We start from the raw sequence: 27,652 nt of genomic DNA on the forward strand, positions 1-27,652 counted from the left end.
CACTGAAAAGAACCACTTATTATTCCACCAGTGTCGTATTATTGCTGTCATTTCCGTAAGCTCCACCTGTAAACCCTCTGTGTAATGGGCAGTGGTTTTGTGCATACATTTAAAGTCACGTTCTTAAGGATAGCACTGAGATGAGCGCTGCGAAATAATAATAATAACAAATTACAAACCTATTAACAGCCGTATTTCATTCACTTTCTCCAGGCAACCAACCACTTATTTTACAGTTCAGCATGTGAACATTAATACCCGAAGCTTCCTTCTGTCCCTCTCAGTCTTACAAGTCAGATTTGCTTGTAAATAAGAGTCACTCGCCTCTTGGTGTTCAGTGAAAGATAAGATACACAATACAAACTTGGATTTTTCTCCCCGCTGCGAGATTTATATACAACACACACCGATTACAGATTAAAAACTGACAAACCAGTGACAAAACTGCTGCGCCTTTGAACTGCAGTGGTCACTATCTAGCCAAGAAGAGGAGACAATGAGCTGCAGCTATAGAATCAGTGGTCATAATAAGAGACACAACAGACAAAGTATGAGCTCTGGAGTTCACATTTTAGTCACACATCATGATAAAAGGTTTTACAATGAGTTGCAACAAGACAACAAAGAGTTGTTTGTATTATACGGGTTGTTTATGGCTATGACTAGATTATAGTTCAATTATACTATGTAATCCAGGAAGCACTTAACGTTTTGTCATATAAAGCATATAAATGTATGAAGTCCACTACTTATAATGAGACAATATGTATTTGGCCCAATTCGATATTTTCACGATCGTGATTCAAACCAAGCGCAGATGCAGCAGGAGAGAGAAGCAGTGGGAGCTGGATTAAATAACCAATAACCAAGTACTGTGCTCCCGCTTCTACAGCCCAGGACCACCATCGATCACATAGATGGTGTTATTCCAGGATCTACAATCCTCCAGAGCTATACTGAGCAGTGGTTAGCAGAGAGCGCGTGTTACCACAGGGTTTCTACTGCTCTTGCAACCTGTGTAAAACTCTAACAAAAGAGGCGTCTCTTTTTTTTGTCTGTTAGCCTTTCTAGTCAAATGACATCTGAATGGATTTTCCCATTACAATGAATGGAAAAAGAAATGATGCATTCCAAGCCTTAAAATAGGCTTTTGTAGGAGTGAATGTAGAGTGTCTGCTGCAGGTGCGCTGTTCCTCTATGTGTGTGGCCGCTGCATGTGGGAGGGGTTGCCGAGTGAGTGACGTCTCTCCAGAAGTGAAGAGGTGCCCGGTGCGTGTCCAGCTCTGAATGTGCTCTTCTGTGCAGTTTGGCTGTGACAAAGTCATAAACCAAGTCACGCTCTGTCCCAGACTCGCCTCATCCCTGTCCCAGCTCCAGCCCACAACAGGACATCAAACCCTGGAGTGTGGAGAGCGAGCACCTCCACTGTGACACTCTACCACGGTCCAGTGCGGAGACAGGAAAGGTTTTACACCTCAATATGAAGAAGAAACAGTCAGTAAATGTAGCTAACGGGACACGTCTGCATACAGAGGCTGCGTTATACACAATAACAAAGCACGTCGGGGGTCAGCTGATCGGTCCGCACACGTTATCTTTTTTCCGGATTTTTTCTGGATTTTTCTGGAATCTCAAAATTTTTGTTCGAACTCTGATTTGTTAACTGCTTCCATATATATATATATATATATATATATATATATATATATATATATATATATATATATATATATGCAGTCTGTGGTGGGCTCGCGAAATGCACTGTGGAGTGACAGGTCCTTGGTCTCTGTTCGACACTAGTTGGCGTTTGAAAATTAAAGTTATTAAATTAGGTATTAAACTTGTGTGTTTGATCAGCTACTCTGTTGTGTTGGAAAGTCGCTTTAGCTCAGCTTCCCAACTGTTTACCAGGAAATGGATATGACATCGCGTCTTGCCGATATGTGGAAAAAAAAAGATTCTGGGCATAAATATCGATATTTAATACGAGAAAAAAAAACGGAATACATTTGAGAATAATTTTTTCCTATAAACCGTATGAATTACAGCTATAAAGCTTTATGAATGCATTATAATGTCTATTAGATGTACTAGCAATACATGATAGAGGAGCTCTTTAAGCTTTAAGTAAAGTGTTCATTATATATATATATATATATATATATAAAATAAAGGGTCCTTCCTCCATGGAGCTTGTTCTCCACACGCCTTTTTGGGTTCCCTGTAGGCCAGTCGTGTTCTCGCAGGTTAAAAGTGGTGATGTTAATTGTCCTTAGCTGCGGGTGTGTTGACAAATGGCTGCTCATCTGTACGTGCCCTGCACCACACTTGCACTCTTCTTGCCTCGAGTGGCTGGAACAGGCCCCTGAGAAAATGAATGAAAGAGCTTTAAGGGTACTTAGTAAACACAATCCCAAATTCAAACACAAAGCTCTTATGAGATTTCAACAGACATATATCCATATTTAGTTATTCACCGTGGAGATTTACTTACATTTGCACGGCAGTGCTACTGCATGCACTTTTACTTCAGTAAAACAACTATTTTTCTGCGCAGCTGTCAGTCGATGAATGGCACGAGGCCAAGCAACATGAGTCAGCAATGAAATTTCGAGTTGACACTTTGTAGATCAATTCAATCAATTCTTTGTTCCGGCTCAACTGGCTTAATGACAAGGTGCAGCACAAATACCACTGCAGACTGCTCCCACTCGGGGAAGTGGAGAACTGTCCAGGGACACTGTGGTCTTGTGATAAGAAAGTAGTTACCTCACATCAAAGAGGAACGGCTGGTGTCGTTGGCAACAGTGTCATTTCATTATCGTTTCCTGTGTGCACTGCAAAAAAGGCTACTCCAAATGTATGATTTTAACACTGATATCAAGCAGAAAAGTGCTTGAACTTAGTGAAATGATCTGTCCATGCATTGAGATATTTTTCCTTGGCAAGTCGTCTTTGAAACAAGCCACCTCAGGACTAGAAATAAGATTTCTATGGTGAAAGAGTGTAACCGAGAAATAAGCTCCATATGTTGAATTCTAGATAATAAATACTTGAAATTAGCCTGAAAGTCAGCTATTGACACAAGATTCACACATATATATTTCAAGATATATATATATATATATATATATATATATATATATATATATATATATATATATATATATAGCTTGAAATGAGTCTATGTATCAGGACTAGGAACAAGATACCAACATCAAGGAGAAATGCCTGTTTAGTAAATTTGAAGCAGGTTTCCTCATCATAATATAAATATGTTGTAAAAAATATGCTGCAAAAAGGAGCTTGGAAAAAACAAGAAGAAACACAACAGCACCTCTCCAACCCTCTCTAACCTGGACGGTGCTAACTGTAAGACAAGATACTACTCAAACATCCCAAATAAGAATAAGACAGAAAGTTCGCGGAGTCACACAACTATCCTACAGTAACTATTCATTTCTTTGACCTTAACTCTGCTCCCATAATCCTTTGCTGCAGAGGCAGCCTGGATCACTACAGTGTACTAAATTTAAGAATAAAACATCTGGTTTGAAGATGGTGAAGACTGTCTGATGATGAGTTGTAATGTGGCTGTATCTCCACATGCTTGGAACTAAGCGCGATATTAAACACTTGAATTGAAGTTTTATTTTGGTGAGACAGATACAGCGATGCTTTTACCTGTTATTTACCTCGTTTTAAGATTTCCTGTGTACTGTAGACAAGAAAAGATTAGGTTATGCTTGAAGATGTGTTTTTGTGAAAAGTCAAAAACCAGAAATAAGCAGTCTATGAATGAAATAAGATGAATTATTTCACTCTAAATCTAACTTTCTTGTAGCTTGGTAACAGCCACATAATTTGCAGCATACTCACCGTCTTATCTGTTAAAGACAGTGTAACGTCCAGATAAGATTTTGAGAATATCTGAGCTGAATGTATCAAAGAAAAATAAAAAGAGGCATCACGTGTTCTTACAAACTCGCCCACGCCCTCATACATATGTAGAACTAAACTCTCAAAAATGTAAAAAAAAAATGTACAAAACCCAAATCAGCTCGAGTTGTACATGCGCAAACTGACTGAATCTTCTCTCCACACTACTGCAGTCACATCTGTCTGTTGGGACCGAAACTATCCCTCCTCCATTGTTCCTGGACCACAGTTGTTCTTTTGTCCCACATCCTCGTCACACCTTCCAACTTTCCAAAATTGACTCGCAGGGAAAATTTCTTGGCTTGTGTTGGCAGAGGAGAAGCTCGTGCTAGGAATGTACAGCGAGAGTTCACGCACAGGACGATTCCTCCGGAATATCGGCCTCCACTGTTTAATCTCCCCCGATAAGTGGCTCCGCAGATAAACACCCAAAGGATGCCAAGGAGAATGAAAAATGCGAATCATCGCCCATATTTCATTGGACTTTATTGCGTCTTCTGTCATCCCACGTCGATCAAAACAGCCCTCTGTTTTTCACCATTAATCCATGACATCATTTCATCACAATTCGAGCGATTAATTGGAAGCATGTGCTCACTTTGCAAACAAGCGATGCAGAGTGGATTTTCTGCTACCAGGCAGCAACATCTGTTCATTTCAGTCTTGTCAAGTCAACGACATATTTGCGGAGGAAAGAACCGTGGCAGTGTATCCTACTTGTTTCAGTTTCTCGAGAAAACACGACGGTATGTTTCTAATAAGCGTTATTTTTTTCAATGCGCCTTTGAACTTGCTGAACTCAGATTTTCTTATTTAAGCTCAAATCATTCACACATCATAAAACCTGAATCCTTCTGCACTTAAGTTCAATATAATTTCCTCTCTTTTATAAGTTGTTGATCCACACTTTTTTAATCCTTCAACACAACGGATTAGGATGATTCTGACGGATGGTAACACAGAATCACTCATTCAAACATTTATGAACATTTATATAAAAATGATAAAGGTTCAGTTCTTGTAAAGAAAAAGTACAAGGAAAAGACTTCAGTCATGAGTAAAATAGATCATGATGAACAAAATTCCTTATAGTTTACAACCATTTCACTGTTTTCTCCACTGGGATTTTGTTCCCCTACACTGATATATTCCCTCCATGTTGGGAAAATCTCGTTGTATGGGCAGTTTCCTGTTGTTTCCCTCCTATGTGTATTCACGTCTGGAACTGAGACCTCCACTGTAGGAAGTTATAGAACAGGATTGTTAGTACATTCATGGCCCTCAGCTGTTCAACTATCTGAGGAAGCGGGTGAGAAAAAAATCCCGAGAACCCTGCATTTATAAGTGGCCATAATGTGGAGTGGTGGAAAAGGTTTTCGGACACTTAAAATGTCACACAATCTTCTATGCCTTTCACTGGAAAACCAGTACCAGAAAACAAATATGTAATTCTTTTTTAAAGGACTATTCTAACAGCACTCTCAGAAACAAATGAAGAGGCTGAAACATCGCATGCACACACTCACACACACTCATGCAATGATGTTTAGAATCAAACCCTTGGAACAAAAAAAAGTTAAAAAAAAAACTGCACCAATATCTCATCAAGAATGACAAGTAACTGGCACTCACTCGCTCAAACGTTGTCAATTTTATACTCTAGGAAGTGACTTGCCAGATTCCCCTGTAAGTCATTTTCAATCTCGGTACTTGAGGAAAACCTTTTTCTTCTGGATCCAGGAATTCAGCCAAACAACTTACATCGATTTCTTCCTGGGATGGTACATGCTGTCTGATTATCTGGAGGTCGCAGATGTTCTCCTTCTCACTGTCAAGCAAAACTTTATAAAAAAAAATCTTTAAGAACATAGTCAAACTTTTTTTCTATAAAATATGAGTCAGGTTTGAAGTTATTGTTTGCTATATACTATTGTAATATGTTTGTAAGGGCCATACATCACAGTAAAGTAGCAAGGCTTTGATGATTGTTTGCTGAACTTAACTGTGTGTGTTAGTCTTTCGGGGTGAACCCCGTTTTATGCAGCTGCTGCATCCCCTGTGTGTTTGTTAAAACCTCCTGCATTAGCAACTGCTGTGAAGGTCATTGGTGATGGGGTGTGTTAAACTACTCAGTCGTCGTTTTATGACACAGAGAAAGCAAAGTATATGAGTGTGGCGGGAGAGTTTAAAGACGTGTGGCTCTTTTTGCAGTCGACACACAAATCGTGGAGAGGGAGAGTGACCTTGTGGTGTGGGTCAAATGGTTCCATAAAATGTTATTTTTTTTTTTTTTTTTTTTTTTTTTTTTTTTAATAGTTGTAGAGCAGCATGTGAATAGAACATTTAACCCACTGTGTACACAACAGGAATCCTGCTTGAATATGCATTTCTAAATTCAACTCACTTAAGATTCATTTCATTGAATGAAAGGCAAAAATGTGTTTACTGTTATGTTTCGTTTTGTTGTGCTTAGTGTGTGACTCTACACCACCTGTCTCCTGAATGCTGTTATTTCAGTTTAACTCCTATATACGAATGAGTCACCCGTTTATTCAGCAGATGATTTGCTGAGGCAAAATATTCAGTGATCTATGAGCTGGAACTGAATTTGAAGGAGGCGGGCCAGTTCTTGAATAATCTGTTTACCTGTCATTCACGTGACAAAAGACACTAGGTTTTCAAGGAAGGCAGTTAACATCGCTCATGGAAAAGTGCGGCGCGTATGTCTCCAGCTGGCACATCTACCAGTTCCTATAAATGTCAATGCAACCAGTCAAATCATAAAAAGCCATTTTTTTGTCAGTTATTGGTCACGCTTATTTTTCTTGTCCACCGGTTTGCAGTGTGAGTTGTGGTCGGCCCGACTTTACGACCGCTGAGCGAGGTGTCCGACCCGGACGGACTGGTTTGTGGGGATGGATGAAAAACACGTCCGGTTTGATCGCAGATGTGGGTTTGGCAAACAAGTGGACTGCCGTCTGTCTCTGACGTCGTATGCAAAGTGAATGAAGTGACAACAACAACAACGTGTCTTTACTTATGGACGAACTGCTGAGATGAAACCACTGTCTGTGACCTTCACTCTTCCAGAGGTCAACATCTGGTCACCATTGGCCAGTTATTGATTTGTGGCGTCCCTTTGAACTCCTGATGGCTTTTCTCATATTATATCTGATGCCTTAAATCAAGCGATTTTAGAAGGTGAAGTAATGTTCTGGAACCGTAGTCGATTTGGCGTGAAGACACTCGGTCATGAAGCAGGCCAATAAAAAGTCCTGTGAAGTCCACGGATATGATCTGTCAAGAAGTCGCCCGTCTAAATTTAGATGGACTGCAAGTCTCACGAGGACAAAAACTCCGACTTTCAACACGGATCTATCCGTCTCTTTAAGATGTTGCCAAACCACCGTGACATAATGCATGACATATGTTACTGTAAAGAGGTTATGCAAGTTAAACAGGGATCGCTGTAGTCGGAGCAGCGATACTGAACACATGTAAAGACCCACTGGTTAATGTGTATTGCAACGTAGATTGAATATAAATATGGATTAATGGTGGCTAACTTGCAGTCGTGCGGTGCTAATGGTATAGTTTGGCTCTATATGCAGTTGCCAGTGTTTCCTTATAACAGCCGCTTCCCATACATTTTTTGCGCTGTGACAACTATCCGTCACGCTCAGCTCTCAACACTCATATAGCTTGATATAAATCTGTTATTTCATGTGCATACATGACTGTTGTTTCAAGTTGTGGAGTCGCTGGTTGATAACGGTGACGTCAGCCACGGCCCCGGGGCAACATTCTAGCTAGTGTGGAAAGTGGCGACTCGTGTTATCAAAGTCGGGTGTGGTTTTGTTTCATTTGGCCCAACTTCAAATCCTTCATTTCTCTCTATTTCCCAAACGCTCTTTTCACTCCAGGATTCAGCTTTTAACCAGAAGTCGGATCACAGGTGGATTAATGTTTTGACTCCTCATCATAATATGAATATTGTAACCTCTTTGTTGCATGAGTGTTTGTTAGCTTCCTAAAATCTTTTACAGATGCAGCTACTCTTTTTTTTTTTTTTTTTTTTTGTGGACGTCCTTTGATCTTTGTTGTGTACCTTTAATGTCTTTGATATGTGTCAGTGTTGTCATTGGCGGCTGTGACATGTTGAATTTCCCTACTGTGGGACTAATAAAGGCCATTTAATCTAATCTAATCTATGAAAGATTATGTCACAAATGTGTATTATAAGAACAATCCCAATGAAAGTGTGTTTGTTCTAGTTTTCTAAATTCTTAAATCATCAGTTTGTGTGTTATAATAAACACCTGTCAAGCACAAACATCCTTTCCAGCATGTATTGACACACTTAATAAAAATGCGATGAAGCTGAAAGTTAATATAAATACATTGTCTCGGCGCTGTCAGAGTACAGTAGGTTTGTGACTGAGAGTGTGATGATGGGCTGTTCCTGACATATCCAAACAGAGCTGACATTCAGGACGCAGTGAGGTGCATCTCCCAGACGTGTCTAAGTGTCAGCCTTTGAAAATTATGACAGGCGGTGCAATAACACACTTTTTTTTTTATACGTTGTTATTAAAGTTTGGTTTGGAGGATCAGGGTTACACACATGGAAGCTATTACCCTGAGGCCGATGACTGAAGGGGGGGGACAGTGAACATCATTGCAATATACCTGGCATCTTCCTGAGAAGTCCCCTTCTTCTAAGTGAATGAAGCCCCGGTATTCATTTCCAAGGGTGTTAAACTGCCACCTAAAATAGTCTTTGACAGGTATGCGAGAAACTGCTTTTGCTTTGAACCCTTTCGCCACCATTTCAATGAAATATTCAACTTTGATATCACTATTCGAAAACTTGAAGACAGAGATGCAGCAATACATTATTGCCATTGTGTCAGAAGCACAATTTGCTCCCTGCCGACCTGCGGTCACACAATCCTGGACCGACGCAGTTGCCAGCCACACATTATAACATCAGCAGGTGCTGACTCTAGCAAATGACATGACTTTTACAGAAGTTTATCTGATCCAATGTGGATACGCTTCCTCATCTCTCAAGCAACAACCAACATGATGACTAGGCATCATCGACCGTGAACGCTACTGCTGCTGCATCCACTTCACTGGCTTTGTCCGTGTCTGCTTTTTTTATTTTTTGTCCTTCCTGCTACCTCTATCACGGTTCGAACAGACTAGCTGTTTGGCAGCACTTCCGTGGCCTTCTGCCTGACTGCATGATCTTTATCACAGTGCGAGTACTACTGCTTAGTCTGTCATTTTTGCTCTCTTGTTTTCTGTTTTGCTCTACTGTGTAACTTCAACAGCCCTTGTCTCCGGTAGGCACTTTTAAAACTCCATTTACACCAAAACTTTCATATAACCATGTGCTCAAATGAGGCTTGAAGTTACAGGCGTCCGCCATCTGCTTGTGTAAAGTAGTAACTACATCAGGCTTCATATTTGCCGCTTGACTTGTTTAAATGCCACGATGTTGCCTGCGACTTTGGCACCCAATGGGTTAAGAGTCTGGAGAACTGGTTGCTCACCCAATCACAGTTGCCGTTCACTGCCAGGCTGCAGGGATTGGTGGTCCAGACTCAGCAAATCTGTTATGGAGAAAACCCATCTGGACTCCATCAGGTCGAGGTAAACAGCCAGATCCTACATGGAGCTGTTGAGCCAGACCTTGGCTCCCACTCACTGTCACAAAAGATTCGGGCAAAGTCTCAAGATACAAAACGATACACAGTCATGAACTGAAATCACATGCAGAAATGCAACTCCACTCAAGACGCTGCTGTGAACGCTGTCATTCTTCTGCCATCTTGATTTCATCAACAAAAGCAGTAGGAAAGCAGAGTTGTAAATCTTATCGCGACCAGGTCAGGTGTTTTTCCCCTTCAGTGTTCTGTGAATCTATGAAAGTGTTTTAAAAGCATCCTCTGTTATCAAAATAAGATTGCTGTTTATTCAACACCACGTACTCTGAAGGAAAATAACATAAATAAATTACAAATCCAAAGCCACTTTGGCAAAGCAGTCCATCCTCTCAAAACTGAGGTAATGGGTTGAATGTCTCCCAGTGCTTGCGCAAGGTTCCTTTCCTATTCCACTAGCATGACTGCTGGCAAATTTGAGACATTAAATTGTCGGTAGTAATAAAATAAAGTTGTTGCTGTGTTCTCTAAATCGGACTGGCATAGTCTTGTCAGGAATCTCTTTAGTGCGCCTGTTGACACCAAGTGTAGTGGTCATTTGCAAGAAAGCCACGATGACATTTTAGAAATAACATCTGCTGATGGTGGTAATGTATTTATTTACGTCGTATTTGCTAGCAATGTAGAGTTTGCGTTTTGCATTTTGCTATATTTAAGGCTGGGCAAACAACCCAGAAGTGTTGCCATATTCTAGAAATTGCATGCCATTTTTCTCTCTACAATATTCATGCTTTATATTTGACTTCCCCAATAAAACACAAGCCAACGTAGCTGTGATAAGGGTGAGTGGATCATTATGGTCAACAAAAACATTCACGAGACATTTGCATAGCTGTATAACTACATGTCCGATTCCAGGGCGTGTTCTACAACCTCGACACTCACTATATATTTGTCCGGACCAACTTTACCGAAGATGAAACTGTGTTTTAGCATAACTCTCTCCTGACATAACCTCACTTACCACAAAGGCGACAGCACAGGTCTTCACCACTTCATCTACCAGTGCTTCCACCAGGTTGAAGGCATCCATGGCTCTGTTGTTACCTGACCCTTTGCCGTACTCCACTGGCCTAAAATGAACCACAAGTTAAATTGCTCTTTTACTGACTCGTACTGTTTATCTATTTTCAGAAAGAGTCATGGACTGGTCTGGCTCTACTCCGTACCGCACATTTGATCTTTTACTCAACTGGCTTGGAAAAGAAGGCAATGCTCATTAAAATGCAAACTGTTTCATATCAAGTTTTCCACGATTTATGTTAAAGATTTTGTAGTTAAAATGGAAGTACAACAGGGGAAAGACATCATAGTTTCCAAAACTGACTCCTGGCTTACCTTTCATGGAATGCAGAGCAACGCTCGTGAGAAAAGTCAAGGATAGACTAGCGGTTGTAGATGGTTAGAGGTGTTCATCCAACTCAAAGTAGTTTATGGTGTCTTTTTTTGTTAATGCACGACTTCCTTCCTTTATAGTAAGTAAATGCGGCTGGCGTTGCTCCCCTGGTAGATGTCAAATCAGTAGCCGTAATCTCGAAGCCTGCAGAAATGAAAATGGCCTTCAATGCTTTTAACTTGTAACGGAACTCTCTCTATGGCACTGTTTTACTTATGGATTCACCTGTGCCTTTGTATGGCACATTCTTTTTTGGAATTCACCTTTTAATTTGGAGTAAATGTTTAGGCAAAGCAAAAATGTATTGCAACATGGAGTTGGAAGCTAAACATGTGATACCTATAGATAGCAACTGCCTTTTTTCAAACTAAAATTGTGTGTATTTCTGTCAGTTTGTTGTGTCATTGAGCGATGTGTGGCATGTGTGTAATGAATCGAGAGAAGGGGACGTGGAGCGGAACCCAATCGCGAGTGGTGAAAGTCACACTGAGGCAGGAGCGAGTTATAAAATTTAATAAACAAGAAAACACACAACGGAAAGCGTTACCAAACCGGGAGAAACAGAGCAAACAGAATGAAAAAAAAAAAAAAGAGTAACCAAACTAACAAAGTCCAAACCGAAAGTGTCACCAACCGGGAGTTAAATGAGCTAGCTAGCACACAATACAACAAGCCGAACAGAGAGGGAGAGACACGAGAACCAGCTAGCTAGCATGAGAGACCGAAACAATGAGAACCAGGAGTTAAATGAGCTAGCTAGCATGTGAAAAGAAGCCGAACAAAGAGGGAGAGACACGAGAACCAGCTAGCTAGCATGAGAGACCGAAACAATGAGAACCGGGAGTTAAATGAGCTAGTTGGCACAAAACACAAGAAGCCGAACAGAGAAGAGCCACGAGAATCGGGGGTTACCACGGGGAAAACAAGGAGTCCAAAATCCCAGGAAAGGGAAAACAACGGGTGAGTCCATGGAACTGGAAGTGACGATCATGGGGAACAGAGAGAAGGTGACGATCTGGCACATGTTGCTGGAGTCCAGGTGCTTAAGTACTTAGTTGATTAGAGGTTAAACTGCTCCAGCCATGTGCCAAAGGAACAGAGGGAAAAAAGCAAAACCAGGACTCGGAGCCTGGAAGCGGAGCCATGACAATGTGTGGTCTTTTGTTCTTTTGAGTCATGTCAAATTTACCATTTATGGGAATTTGGACTTGCAACTAAGCAAGCTGAACATTTTTATTTGACCTGTGTGCAAGTGGAATGTATCAGAGACAGATAGAAATATTCCCAATATTCTCTGTATGATGTGACCAAGCCCTGGCAACATTCAGTTCGGTTACTGCGGAACATGGTTTCCACACAAAAAGTTGACAGATGACATACTGCTGCTTTTTAGTAGGGATGGGACTGCTCCCTGGTTACGGTTTGTTGACACTGGTCTGGACACAGTGTTATGAGTGCATTATCCACATCTTGTGAGCGACATATAACATATATATAATAATTTTATCATAAGATAACTGTTTCTGTTCAGTGTGCTATGCTACATTCCATTCACATATGACTGTCATCCATATTCATCTACGACACAACATTTACTTGTCAACATTTGCGTGTCCTCACACCTGCTTCAAGACTGAGACAGCTCCACGGAGAGACATTTTGTTCTCATCCAAGCTTGTATTCAATTCCCTCTTAGGCGTGTGGTGTGGATGCGCTTTCCCAGAGCTCGCATCTGCTCGGCTTCTTTAAGAGCGCTACTCTCAGATTCATCGATGTGTCAGCAACTAAACAGCCAATGAACTGCTAAGAAAGAACTGCCAATATTGTTCCAAATGAAGCTGTACAAACTACTAGAAAATCTTGTGAATTAATACTAAAAACCTTTTTGGGATTCAAATCTGTCTTTTATTACTGCAGCGTGAATGTAAGTGATCTACATCAGATTTCATTTTCAAACGTTGCCATTCCCAAATCGGACGATATGGTGAGAGCTGACAACACGGTCCATTAGTTTTTGGAAATATGACAAGTGAGAGTATTGTATTTGTTCATGGCTTGAATGACCTCTTCGATTCATCCATATGTATTTATCTTAACGGTGGGAAATGACGCTGCGCTGGCAGAGCACGATGAACTCCATATGTCTGATTCGAACGTATACAGATTTTTATTTTGCTAAGAGCAGATAGTGTCACTTGTAGGTCAGACGTTTTCCTTCCAGTTCAGTCTCTGCATCAACCTATACTTGATTTAAGTTGCACAAACAGACCAGGGTTGGGTTTGATTACAGTGTTATTTAGAGCAGATGTTGTTTGCGGAGATTACTTTTGGCCTTGCTTTAAGGCAAAGGAAGTCTGAATTATATTTTAGCAAATCTTGGCAGATCTGATTTTCCACCTTCAAAATCGTGATTATATTCAGGACATACCTCCGGTGGAATAGTGACCTTCAATATAGAGGCTGTACAGCACCAGTGCCATTTACGTGCAATATTGAGAAATGAGTTAAACCCTGCTGGTGTTGAGAAAAAAATAGATGTGTTTTACGGTTGCAGCCAATGACTTTTTTGACAGTCGACTAGTCACCAACTAGCTATAGTAAAGGATTAGTCAACTCGTCGGCATATGACAGATAGTAATAAAAACCAAAAATAAGTTGTTTTGAAACGTCATATTTGGATTTTAATCGCCCAAAACGTGTTGTGAAAGGCATGTGTACTTTGTGATAATAAAACAATAATAAGCAATAGGGAAAGGCAGTAGAGCTCTTCTAGTACTGTATATTTGTGAAGAAAGTCTTTACTGTATACAGTGTCCTGAGTGTCTTTGGTGTCATTTCATTGAAAAGCAGCTGTTTAAGATGGATCACACATGATTCAGAAAATAATGAGTGGCCCCCGCTCCAGCGGCAGGTAGGCCTCCTCTGTATATTGGAAGAGCGATAAGTGTTGAAAGCCAACCCCATAATTAGAGCACATAAGTCATCTTAAGTGCCCTGTAAGCTTCTGTCCCTCACCACATTCCTGTGCCACCCAGACTCCAAATTACTGTAAACCCAGCCAAAGCCGCACCACGGCAACGCAAGGGTGTCCGTTTGGACAGGAAGGAATTTATTTGAACGTGACTAAAGTTTCTCTGGCTCAGCTCCCTGGTGAGGATGTGGGGAACGTCTGTCTCTGGTTTCTTTGTCCCTTGACGTAAATGCTGCATGAACAGCAAACAATAGACAATTCATTCGTCCTTGTGTCTGTCTGGAGAAGTCCGAAAGGCTGCTGTTAATGAGAAGAACCCAGACTTGCAATCGTACTGACTTGGTTGTATGCACTGATAACTCGACTGTCACACGTCAAATAAAGTTGTACCTCATTGGTGTGCTCAAGTACTTTACAGTCGAGTGTTTTTCTGCTTGGCCATTTTATGTTCTGTCGAAATCCTACCAGGGAATGACTCTGCATTATTGTTGCTTCATGACTTCATTTATTGGACTTCGCATCTATCTAGAGTAAATATGTCGGTCAAAGTGAGCTAGCTTACAAAACCTCAGAATATTTATTGATCACGACATATTTCTACCATCACCATTCTACTACTTTTGACGTCCGACATTGGACTCAGACCTGCAAGCTTTCATATATTCCAGTCATTTCTATCTAGATAGCACAATATTAATAGTAAGAGGTCGATAATGTTGAACATTCACTTTTCATTGCTGTCATATTTAATAAGTGCTTCAAAATCCATTTGACCTTTCTGACTATTTGTGCCAGTGTTACATTTCCACATGTTGTCCCACCGCAATATCTAGGAGGCCCTTGTTGTGCCTTCAAAAGTCCTGCCCTCCTGACGAGAAAACCAGCCGCGTTTGTTGTTCCACCTCCAGAGCCCGCGAGCATGACGCACACAGAGGGAAGGTGTCTTGCACAGAGAAGTAATTGATTAATATTGTATACTGTAGGATCTGTGGCGGTTCAGGTCACCCCCCAGAATAATATCCCCATAGACCGGGCGATGTTTGTGAACCTCACAGGACAGTCCCTTCTTTTTCTCTTGGTGTCCTTCCCGCAGTCCCCTTCCTCTCCGCTTGCCAGCGAGTTGAGGTGATGATGGCCCCCAGACCTCCGCAGTAGGCCTCTCTTACTGGTCCCACTTTGAATGGGTGTCTGTTCCTGACATCTCCATCTCTCATCACCACCCCATCAATCCCGTGGCTCTGTGACCATCCCCCACTGAGACACTGCTCTACTTTGTCCCTGAATCCACCCCACTTCCACAGCGGTCGCTCTACCCCAAAAGCCCCCAACTGTGCACAGGGCGTGACAGCTACTGACAGCACAGGCCCCCGAAATGACAGAAATTTTATCCAAAGAATGTCTTCACCCCCAATTCATCGATACGGCCTCCGACATATCAGAATACCGTGCGTGTGCAAAGAAAAGGGGACCATCCCCCGTTCTGTCCATAATAGACGTCCTCTTGCTTTCATCCACACGAAGGTCTCCTGACCCAGTAAACGCCTGCAGGATCAAGGCGTCCGTGGGGAAAGGAGGTGGATGTTATCATAGCATTCCAGTCCATGTGAAAGTATGCCAATTAGCATAGCTGGAGAATGTTGTTTTGCTAGTCCCCTCTACTTAAGTCCCTTTCAGCCACAGGTGAGGCCCTCGGGGCTGACGTTCTGCTGCCATTTGACTTTCCATCGAGACTGAGAATTCATATTTTGTGTAGCAGCCCTCTTTAAAAAAGCACAACAAAGCATTACTCAACACTCACCCCTTCATGAAGGAATCGCTTTGGTGACAGTCAGAAGGAAAGCTGTGAAGAACTTTGACACACAAACCAAAGGCACCCTGACATATTCTCAGTCAGGTTTAATGGTTGTTTGTGCTTGCAGAATAAACATGAGCTCCAACACTTGTTTATTTTTCCTGCTGTCTCCAGCGGGAGCCGCCGTGAAAGCAGACAGTTTGTTTTTACTGACAGTCTATGGCAGTGTATCGGGTACCGGGCAATATGTTACTGTGCTCTTCCTAAGTTGTAAATCCTAAGAAGTCACTTTCTGATCTTGCTAAGTTGAGGTAATACGGATTGGGGAATACTTGCGTTACTCCTGTGCGACAGTCCACATACAGTCAAAATAAAGAAAATTTTAATTCATAATTTGTGATTGTTTATTGAGTATGGTTGGGAGTCATTATTTTTCTGACTAGCATTGATGTTTAACTCCTTTCTAGACTACTGTGCCTCTTGTCCACAGTTGTTGGGAAAGATCACCCGCTACCTGGAGTACAAGGAATAAGAAAAACAAAGTTGAGATCAGAACAGAACAGTGAGATAAACTTAAACCCATTGATGACTCAGTTAGAATAAAGTACAAACAGTTGAAAATAATGCTCCATTGAAAATCATTGTACCGTTGAGGAAGAATGAAGTCAAGTTCAACTGTCAAACAAAATCCATGCAAAGGTCTATGAAATGAAACTGAGAGACAATGATGGAGTTAAACCCCATTTTCATCTGCTGTTTGCAACTTGGTTCGACGTCTTGGTTCCAATTCAGCAATGATCGTTTTCACATATAAACTGGTAATAGTAGTATGCAGTTACCTCTGGTCTGGGATTACAATGGGATGCATTTAGCTGTGGCTAGAACCAAGCCCAACACATTCTGTTATGAGAACACTGTGCTCGGTGCTATATTTTTCAAGGAGCTATACTGGTACTTAAGTGTGAATGATTTAGAAGTAAACGGAACAGCGAGTACCTCAAACCGCGTATGCCAAAGCTTGGCCTTTAAAGCAGCCATCCTTAATTTCACGTTGAGATTCATGTGGAGTTACTTTTGTTGAATATGTTTTTTCACGTGGCAGATTTAATTTACATAAACTGTAGCATAATAGATGCTAGTAGTGCACTTCGGGCCTTTCCTTTGTAGTCTACTTTTTCCAACATGGGCTTCCACCTGGTTGGGGGTCTTCAAACCATGACCCGGCATCAGTTAGGGACCGTCAACAAATTCTAAAGCGGTCAAAGTATCAGTGAAATCTTTAACAAGACAATGGAAAACAACAATTTTAGGAGAGAAAATTGTGGAATGGTTTTTCATCACACAAGACAAAGGACAGTTTGTAATGATTTCGAGAAAATACAATATGACTAAATGATCCTTTATTCACATGATTTCTAATATTTCTTCAATAGCATCTGGGAAATGTGTCCGGACTGCTCCATAGTTCAAGTCAACTGTTGAGAGACATGAGATACAGCGGACAGACGGCTCAATTTAACCCCTAAATAAAGCTGTCAGACACCAGCGGCTTCTACCAGAGACGTGAAACACTGAATTTCTCATCTCCACACTTAGTTAACTATTATATTTAAACATAAACAAACAATGAAGTTGGAGACAAACTCCACTAATAAGTTTCATCATAAAACAGTTTCAAGAGAGACAGTAGTGTCCAACACATGGAATAGAATGAAAATGTATTTATCGTGATAGCTATTGTTACTGCCGAAATTACAACATTTATCGCAACAACTTTTTTTGGTCCATATCGCCCATCTCTAGTGTATATGTTTGTGTAACACGAGCAGAGCCCTGCATGTCGGTGAAATGACGCTTAAAATCACAGGCTCAAGAGACAAAACTGAGCAGTGTTTCATTCATTTAGTCAGTTTTAAGAACCAGAAACAGTGGCTCTGTTTTGTCTTGTTTAATGTAACTCCTCGGCAAACGGCATGTACAGTCACCAAGATTGGCAATGCAAGAGTAGGTTTGAAATGGACTTGTTTGGTTGCTAAAATACGACTGTATTGTTAATGCAGTTCTGTGAAACCCATATGTGGTTGACCATTCATAGATATTTGGAGATGCACCTCACCTTGAAGGGGGCCTTTAAAACTACATGTTTGTCTGCATCACTTTTGCATTAGTATTGTGTGTAGTTCCATACACTCTTGTGGGAGTTAAAACCAAGAGACCCTGCAATAGTCTGCTACCAAACCACTAACCTCAAACAATGTGCTCTGACTGTAAACCCTTGTTTGTGACACAAGGCACACTCTTTAAAGTAGCGCTGAAGTCGGCCTGACCACAAATCCCAAGGTTCCCTCTGAGATACAGCCCATGCCTTGGTCTGGAGCAAGCCCTCCCTTGGTGCCACTGTTATTAACCAGAAGCTCTCAACTCCTTCACTTTCCACTGCGCTCTTATTGTAAGCAAAATAAACCCAATCTCACAGGGCTTTTCATTTGTTATCACAGAAAACTGTCCTCATAAGTCTACTTTTTGGCTTGCCACTTTGTAACTAAAAACAAATCTACACATTTATTTTGTGTTATTTTTAATCTTTTGGGGCCACATTGACAGGAACTTGGTGGGACACCTTATAATCTTTTGTATTAGGTCATGTTTTCTTGAAGTCTCTGCGACCAGAAACCGCTCGAGCCAACTGCTTTGTTGTGCATACCCCGGTTTGGAGTCGCAGTTTTTTGGTTTCACGAGGCAACAGTCTTTATTTGAAGACCATGGTGTTGATTTTTCTTGTCTCTTTGTGGGTGAGCAAAAATGCATTTACTGAGAGATAGTGTTTTCTGCTTCACTTTTTGCCAAGTCAGTTGAAATGGAGAAAAATGGAGCGTTTCGGCAGAACCCTGCCGATCCGTGATACAGTGCATGTGCTGCGATGGCATCCACACGGCGCTGTGCGTCTGGCTCTCAACAGGAAGGCATGGACTTAATCAGCAAACGTGTTCATTGATATTCAGCCATCTTTCATTCTCCCTAAATGCTGCCTCTAATTATATTTTAGTGTTACATAAACCTGTGATCAGAACCAAATGTGAGCATTATGCCATCGGCACCGAAACCTGAGCTTCATAAATCACAGCAGAAAACTTTGTACTGCTATTTTGGTCGTATAGATTCAACAATGTAAATCATGTGAAATAAGAGAAAACGTATTGAGTGTTGTATAAGAAATGAATGTCATAATATAGATGATCTTTTGAGGGAAAGTAGACGAGCGAGGAAGAATATAATAATATGAGAGGGGTACGAATTGTACAGTGTAATTCTAAAAGAAAAACAACCATTGTTATCTTTAACTGCATGTCCTTTACGGTGGGCTGGCTTCCTGGGCGAATCTCTAAAATGACAACATTGATTATGATCAAATTCTGAACTTGAACTTCTATATATGATCTGGATATTCAGGTGGAAGGTTTTGAGGGGTCTCTATTTGTCCTGCTTGGAAGCGCATGGGTCTTTATAATGTGCTTCTGTGACATTTTTGTGTTGCTACCACACAAACAAAATGTTTTCCTTCTCACTTTCCTGGGCTGAAATAATATAATATAATATAATATAATATAATATAATATAATATAATATAATATAATATAATATAATATGATTATTATTTATTTATTTATTTTTGTTAGTATTTATCGGATATTTATTTATTTTGGACATATAGTTTTTGGAAACCGGAAGCCTCAGACCGAAATTTCGTTGCCATAATACAGTGATATGTTTTGTGCAATGACAATAAAGAAAGTCTAAGTCTAAGTCTCTGGACAAGAAACAACTGAACTGATCCCCAACACGTAACAATCTGATTTGTTACCAAACTTAGTGTTGATGCTGTCGATGTGGAAACCCTTGGAAGCCGACAAGATGGCGACCCATCCCAGTTAGCCCGCTGTGATAATGTCCATATTGGAGCTTAAAAGACCCACTTGAATGAATAAACTCTTGGTCCAACAATGCTCGCCTTAATGTCCGTATGAATTATGAATGTCTTTGTCAATACTTGTAATTTAGAAGAACTTATGTAAGCCTTGCTCTTTTGTCCTTTTAATTGGACTTTAGATAAATGTCTCCATTATTCTCACAGCTATCTATTCCTCACTGAAAAGATATTTAACAGATGGTTGCTCATCTGCAGTTGATCAACTGTGAATTTTCTCCCCTCTCTTTGTCACTGGGTTCATTTGTCACGACCAGATGCAGTGTTTTCCAACTGAATGGCAACAATGGCGTTGTTCTGTGGCTTTTAAAATACAGTCGAGAAATGCCAAGTTGTTAGTTTAACTTAAAATGTTGTGATAAAGCTGTCAAAACAGAAGCAGGTCAGTCCTCTAAGATTGCTTTCTTTTGAAGCTCCTCTCATCGTATCAGATTTTTATGTTCGGAAAAGTGTTGGACAATGACGCTTCATGACATTATACCTTGAAATAGATGAGGACTTCTCAAAAAGACGACAAAAGGGTGAAACAGCAGCAGCTGACTAGAGTGAACTCGGTTGACCCCTTGCATTTATAATGGAGCCAATAAAGTGTCTGAGCGAGTCAGGAGCAGTTTCTCATTCAGTCATGAGTGCCATGTGTGCGTTCCATAGCCTCATGCGCAGGGGTTCCTGAGCATGCCCAATCTTTCATGCTGATCTAACACATTAGCCTGTCCAAACAAGACCGCACTGGGTCTGCTTCCATGATGTGCATGTGTATTTTACATCAGTGCATTTTAGGAGTGAAGACAGAGTGCGTCTGAGCTGTATAGCTGAGCTCAGACGCATGCAATGTTGTTCGGCGGCGCTGTAGGCACTGGATATCGCGTGGATGGAATGTGTGCAGGTGTGTGGGCAAGAGGACACTTGCAGGTTTAGGATTCCGCTGTGAATCATTTGTTTGAATTGGTTTGCAAAAAAATAGAGCACGTCTGGGCCATTATTTTATTCTTCTTATCCGGTAATTTTCGAGGTAGGACAAGGTGAGTCATCTTGTCGAACCAGCTTGCTTTTTGGAATTTGTTGAAATGCTCCTGCCTTTACTTTGTTCATTTAGTAAATATGAAAGACCATTCTTTGTATTTTGCTGCTAGTGTCAATAAAGACGAGAGTCAGTCAACACAAATTCATAGTCCGCTTTGTCTGACTTACCGAGAATAGTGTGCCAGATTTAGGCACCGAGGAAATAATCAGCGCTGTATCATGATGTTCCATGATGCTTTCCCATGTTTTTAGACGGGTTATGGTTGATTTAGTTTTGGAAAATAGACAGGCACAATGTGCTTTGTTGTGATGAGTGTCGATGTGATGGAGAGTTGCCCTAAAAGTTGAGGCTATACAGGGTTTCCATCAGGTTTTTTTTTAAACTGTGGTGGAGCAAAAAAAAAAAAAATGCAGACAATCGAAAAGCAATAGAGAAACAAGGAAGTAGAGGGGAAGTTTACAGAATTGGTGACTATAAAAATGTTATATACAATGATTTAATATATAATACAAAAAACACAACAAAAGGCGTCACCGAACCGGGAGAAAATAAACAGAAAACCAAATGCAAAGCGTCACTGAAATGGGAGAAACGAATGCAAACAGAGTTTGTAAAGAGAGAGAACAAACATAAAGAACAATAAAACACAAAATAAACTATCGTCAAAACAAATTCACAAGTTAGAAGTATTAACAAGGAAAAAAACAGGATGAAACACGGAGCAGATGGACTAAGAAAGGGCAAAACTCAGAGCACCAGAGTTTAGAAAGGGCGAACAAAGATAAGTCAACGAACAGATAAATGCACGACGGAGAGAGAGGAAGCAAACGTGGCGAATTACCAGTGAAACAATTGGAGTCGATCTGGCACACGTTGCTGGAGTCCAGGTGTTCTAACACTCAGGTGAAGAGAAGATGATTGGCTCCAGACGTCTGCCACAAACAGGGAGGAAGGACGGAGAAGCAAAACGGGGATCAAAGGACTTAACAAAAGCAGAGCATGACAATGATGAGGTCCACCTCCGTGATGTGTTATGTGTTACCCACTTGTTTCACTGTTTGCACTTTGTTTTTATACGTTTGATCAGAGGAGATTTCATCTTTAAAAAGAAATCATTATTCTGAAGTCATGGTGGCAATATATTTGTGTGTTGTTTCACCACCGTATTGTTCTGGTTTTAAAGAAGCCCCTGTATTACCTGTCGCTGATGGACGGTTTCATCTGCGTCTCCTTGCTAGCTCCGCCCCTTACGTGCGCATGCTAGCAGTTCGCCCAAATCAAAACATGGTGGACACATCATATGTTTCCCAGATCTACTTCAAAACAATACTCCTTGCAAGCGCCAGTTCGGAACATTGTACCGAACAAATTCACAGTTCAGGTGTGGCTTTTAGACTGAAAGGTGCAAAGCGGGTAAAATTCAAATTAAGCTAAGTTGCTGTGTTGCTGTATACGTCATTACTTTAGAAAGCAACCATCTGTGGCACAGTCTATTAAGTCTGTGTGCTGGAAGCTGTCCTTCAAATATAGTAAATGTTTTGGCTTTGACTCCATCTGCACATTGTTTTTCAAAGAGCACCACTTATTTCATGTTTTCTTTTTCTTCCAGCGCTGGCTTCACCCCTCTTTACTGATAACTAGACAGGTATGTATTTCTCATTTTCATTTTGCACTCTGACATGATGAACCACTGCGCAGCTCCACACAGCCCGATTTCCAAGGCCATCTGGGCTTGATTTACATTCGGCCATTATTGTAATCTGCAGCCCACCTCCCACTGTGAGCGGATCCAACGCTGTGATTTTAATGGCTTTGTCTTTAGTTTAATTACATGCAAGAGTGACACCGCTGGTGTTTGCTGCAGGATTTGGCAGCTTGTTTGCATATGGATTTGAGCTTTATTGGTCTGGACGACACACAAACGATACGTGAACAGCCAGGGATCCATTTCCACCGCAGCTCAATACGACCAGTAAACACGGTGAAGCCGAAGCAGCCGGCTAATGAAGCAGACGCTCATGATTCACTGAGCGAGCTGAGAGCACATCATCCTTTTTGGTGCATTATAGCTTTTCGAATTGGCTTATTCACCTTTTTATTCATTTGACTTAGCAGGCTGTCTGAGGAGGCTGTCTGTGTACTTTTTGCTTTGCTTTTTCTGGGACACACTTTGAGCTATTTTATCTCTATGAAATGATATGAGTCATTCACCTAACAAGGACAGAAATATGTAATACAGTGGTACCTCGGTTTTCGAACGTCCCGGAATTCGAAAAAATCGGATTTCGAACGAAAATCCAGAACTCGAACGGCCCCGAAAAAAGCCGGAAAAAACATCACGTGCGCGGACCGATCAGCTGTCCCACGACACGCTTTGTTATTGTATGTAACGCAGCCTCTGTATGCAGACGTGTCCCGTTAGCTACATTTACTGACTGTTTTTTCTTCATATTGAGGTGTAAAACCTTTCCTGTCTCCGCACTGGACCGTGGTAGAGTGTCACAGGGGAGGTGCTCGCTCTCCACACTCCAGGGTTTGATGTCCTGTTGTGGGCTGGAGCTGGGACAGGGATGAGGCGAGTCTGGGACAGAGCGTGACTTGGTTCATGACTTTGTCACAGCCAAACTGCACAGAAGCGCACATTCAGAGCTGGACACGCACCGGGCACCTCTTCACTTCTGGAGAGACGTCACTCACTCGGCAACCCCTCCCACATGCAGCGGCCACACACATAGAGGAACAGCGCACCTGCAGCAGACACTCTACATTCACTCCTACAAAAGACTGTTTTAAGGCTTGGAACGCATTATTTCTTTTTCCATTCATTGTAATGGGAAAAATCGATTCAGATTTCGAACAAATCGCTTCTCGAACGGCCGTCTGGAACGTATTGTGGTCGAGAACCGAGGTACCACTGTACTTAAGGTGCACTTAATGATCACACTTGGCACATGGTCAGATTTAGTAGCGAAAGACGTCACAGCCAAGTGCAACAAGTTCCAGCTATCAAAAAACAAGATAGCAACGTCGGTGAAAGCTATTCTTACTCTTCCCTTGTCCAGATATCAGGAATTCTTGATAAATGTGCCGTCTGTTTGCACATTCTGGATGAATAGGAAACCGCTGAATGTGTTAGTTTCTTTTGCCCTATTTGGTTGATTCAAAACTTCTACTTCCTATTTACGTCTGGGGAAGCCATCTTGGATTGCGCACTCGGCTTGGAAATCCTCGGTGATGCAACCGGGGGCTTAACTGTGTATTTCTGAGTTCCAAGGACAACTGGAACGCACCTATATCCAGTGCAGTACGTCATTGATCCCATAATCCTTTGCAGTTACACGAACATGAAAATGATGTACTGAGGCTACTGTCAGCAAATGGAATTGGATAAGCCGAGCATTTTGTGTTGGCACCGTGTTTATTTTTACGGGTTAATTGATCTGAGAGTTTCTCACACTTTGGTTTATGTTCATCTTGCTTATACTGTATGTAACTCTTAAAACATGGAAAAGCATAGGAAGTACTTTCACGTGTCTGTCAGATGGTTTGTATTTTTATCTTAAAGAGAACGTGACAGCAGTAAAACAATATTTCAGTCATCTGTCAAGTCGAGTCAGTGTCTCAGCACTTTTCAAACTGACTTGTGTAGTTTGTTGACCCTACATCTCCGATGTAATTGTTTTTGGGATACTCTCCAATATACAGGTCTTGTAGAACATGGCAGTACATTGCAACACATCTCAACATGATTTAAGTGAAATACTTTCAAGAGAGGACTCTGTCTCTCTGGACTTATTTTGACAGGACACCCAGTAATGTGGATGAGACAGGGATTTTGGCTCTGGAGTGCAGTATTTGAAGAAACTCTCCAGGTTGCTTTTGGAGAAATCAGCTGAGAGTTGAGGGATATGGGAAAGCAAGTCTGGGTCAGGATGGAAATTTGAATGGGCTGGAAACTGGGCTGGGTGCCACCCCTGCTTGCCAGAGAAATCCACTATCAGGAGACTAGAAAGGGAACTATTTGCCCCCTAAGTAAATTCAGCAGGGGTTTGAAAGGATTAGCGCCGTTTTTTCAAGTGGTATTTGGAAGTCTTTTGGTAAGTAAAACCGTCTTGTTTTCTGAAGAGGGTGCCAAGGCTGACTGCCTTTTAATGGGATCACAGTGGACAATCCAGGAACTACTGCCAGGTGATGTGATTCCACTGTGTGATTCCAGCTGTATAAACACACATTCTAATTATCACACACACACAAAAAAAATAGGTGAATCCTTAGGTGAATGGAAATGTCCTTCTATCTTAAACGGCCAATTTCTTGTGCTTTCCAGAACAGACTTAACTACAAACTATTGTTTTCATTTTCCGACTGGAAATCGTCAAAGTAGCACGGGGACGGGGTCACTGCTACTGCAGATGTTATTTACGGGAATCCATTGTTTCTCCGTCAACAAATTCTGGGTAGCGCTTTGTTATGTGCAAGGGCACAGCTGGAGACCCCACTTGCTATATTTGTAACAAGGTTACACTGTCTCCAACAGCTCCAACCTGGCCATTTGAGGATACAGCTCCACTTAACCAATGCTGGTTGAGCTTGTGCAAATAGAGTGGGGGAAGCTGCCATAGCAGCCCGGCAGTAGTTGTACTGTTAAAGGCATTTGGATCCTTCAAAGCATCATTGTTTGTGTGACCAAACGAAAGCTGAGACTCCCTGATGGCTCCCTTGAAAAGCAGATGCCGGAGATTGTTGCCTTGACTTTTTATGACTTGCTTGCTGCCAGAAAAATGATGCTTGTATTGCGCTTTTTTGACAAACAGTCAAGTCATTTTACACTTAATCTCAAAATCCGGGAAATGGAAAATGTCTCTGTCACTTTATCTCCCTGACCATGGGTCATGTTTAGGGATTTCACTTTACCTAACCTAGTGAGTTAAAGGTCATTTGACCTTCAACAACACTGTCCTACATTGATATATCTGCAGCAAACTGGAAATGATCAAATATAAAACACAAGATTCAAATACTTGTGTCTTGGCCAGGCGCAAATGTGCAAATCAATGTGGGTCCATACGAGACTCTGTGGAAAAATAACAGTCTAAAAACTATTTTAATAGTCTCCGTAGACTCATAGATGTGGGAAACAGAGACCAGAGGGGCTTCACAAGGATATAGAACTTAGTGGATAGAGGCCAAATCCGGAGGAAGAGGAAGGTCATGATGAGTCTCTGTGATAATGCTGTTAATTTTTTGTGTTGATGAGTATTTATAACAACATCTGTGGACATTGTGTCAAGGCAAGTGCCTTTACACAGCTCATAAATGTCTTATGGAATGATGCCCTTCTGAGAATCATATGTCTGCTTCTTCTTCTTCTTCTTCTTCTTCTTCTTCTTCTTCTTTTGGCTCCTCCCTTCAGGGGTCACCACAGTGGATCATCCTCCTCCATCTCACCCTGTCCTCTGCTTCCTCTGCTCTCAAACCTACAAACCTCATGTCCTCCTTCACCACCTCCATCAATCTCCTCTTTGGCCTTCCTCTCCACCTTCTGCCTGGCAGTTCCAACCTCAACATCTTCCTACCAATGTACTGGCTCTCTCTCCTCCAAACCATCTCCACCTAGCCTCTCTGACTTGGTCTCCTAAACACCTGACATGTGCTGTCCCTCTGTTCTACTGCTTCCTGATCCTGCTCACTTCCAGAGAGAAGCATCTTCATCTCCTTGCCGACACCCTTTTGTCACACATCACACCTGACACTTTTCTCCAATTTTTCCATCCTGCCTGCACCTGCTTCTTCACCTCTTTCTCACACTCTCCATCGCCCTGGACAGTTGAGCCTGAAACCCCCCACCTTCTTTATCTCTGCATCCTGTAACTTCACCTGTCCACTTGGCTCCCTCTCATTCACACACGTATTCCGTCTTCCTGCGACTAACCTTCATTCATATCTCTTTTACTTAATGCCACAAAATGCCCACCACTCATCCTTCTAGCTGATGCCATAAAGAATAAGATAGAAATAACCACTTGTGTTCGTGAAATGATAATTCAAGAACCATTGTCTTGCCGTAATCATTTGCATTCTATCAGCAAAGCCTTCTCACTTCACAGGCACCGTTTCATGTTGTTGTTCCAACATGTAAGTTTGAGAAGCCAAACCCTCCGCTGTGATGCCTGGAGGGATTCTATACTTGTATGTAACTTATTCACAGATTGATTTTTGCCACCCACCAGCTTCAAGTTCAAGAGTTCCGATCATTGCAATCTCTTCAGTGTACAGTATACAGTACATAACAGGCACTGCCAGCATCGTCTAGTCCTTCAGTCGAGTCAATATCCCTGTCTATTTTCAGTTTCCATCATGGACAAAGACTGCAGTGCATCCTCTTGACGGTTTCATTCAAGTCCTTTTTTTTTAGCCACATCATCACTGGTTGTCTGCTTCTTCTCTTTTTACCTGGTAATTGCAGGGTTTTGGCACAGATTTTTTGAAACCGTGAATTAGTGACAATGAAAATGCACGTTTTTAATTATAAGAATTTAATCTCTCTCAAATCCACACCCACTTCGTCTGGGCTTGAGTTCTGTGAGCAGTGGGTGTATTTCCAGACTTTTCATTTAAAACCACCTTTATCATGTCCAATTCTATGTGTGTTTCACACTTGTTTCGATGATTCCACTTTGTTTTAAAGCACTTCGGCGCTTGAGATTTCATGTTTAAAAATTAGATCATTATTCTGGCGGCCCTCATTGAAGCCGCGGCGGTGCACCACGATCGTGTCCATGGAGAGCAAACCCTGAACTCCATACCAACTAG

General features: G+C 41.5%; 1 protein-coding gene and 1 long non-coding RNA gene across 2 annotated transcripts in view; one reads left to right on the top strand and one right to left on the bottom strand.

Annotated features, from left to right (window-relative positions):
• LOC128770835 (zinc finger protein 469) overlaps nucleotides 1-27,652 on the top strand; it is a 208,962-nt gene that overhangs the window by 24,532 nt on the left and 156,778 nt on the right. Inside the window, exon 3 of the mRNA XM_053885739.1 lies at nucleotides 22,449-22,484. The gene's annotated coding sequence lies outside the window, so the exon portion shown is untranslated. The remainder of the gene's footprint in view (nucleotides 1-22,448; nucleotides 22,485-27,652) is intronic.
• On the bottom strand, nucleotides 1,745-11,281 carry LOC128770836 (uncharacterized). The gene is made up of 4 exons (XR_008416543.1): nucleotides 11,010-11,281; nucleotides 10,636-10,744; nucleotides 9,501-9,654; nucleotides 1,745-2,365 (listed from the first exon to the last, which is right to left on the bottom strand). It is a non-coding gene; the product is annotated as an uncharacterized LOC128770836 (long non-coding RNA).

This window comes from Synchiropus splendidus, chromosome 14 (assembly GCF_027744825.2).
Source record: "Synchiropus splendidus isolate RoL2022-P1 chromosome 14, RoL_Sspl_1.0, whole genome shotgun sequence".
In the NCBI taxonomy this organism is placed as follows: Eukaryota; Metazoa; Chordata; class Actinopteri; order Syngnathiformes; family Callionymidae; genus Synchiropus; species Synchiropus splendidus.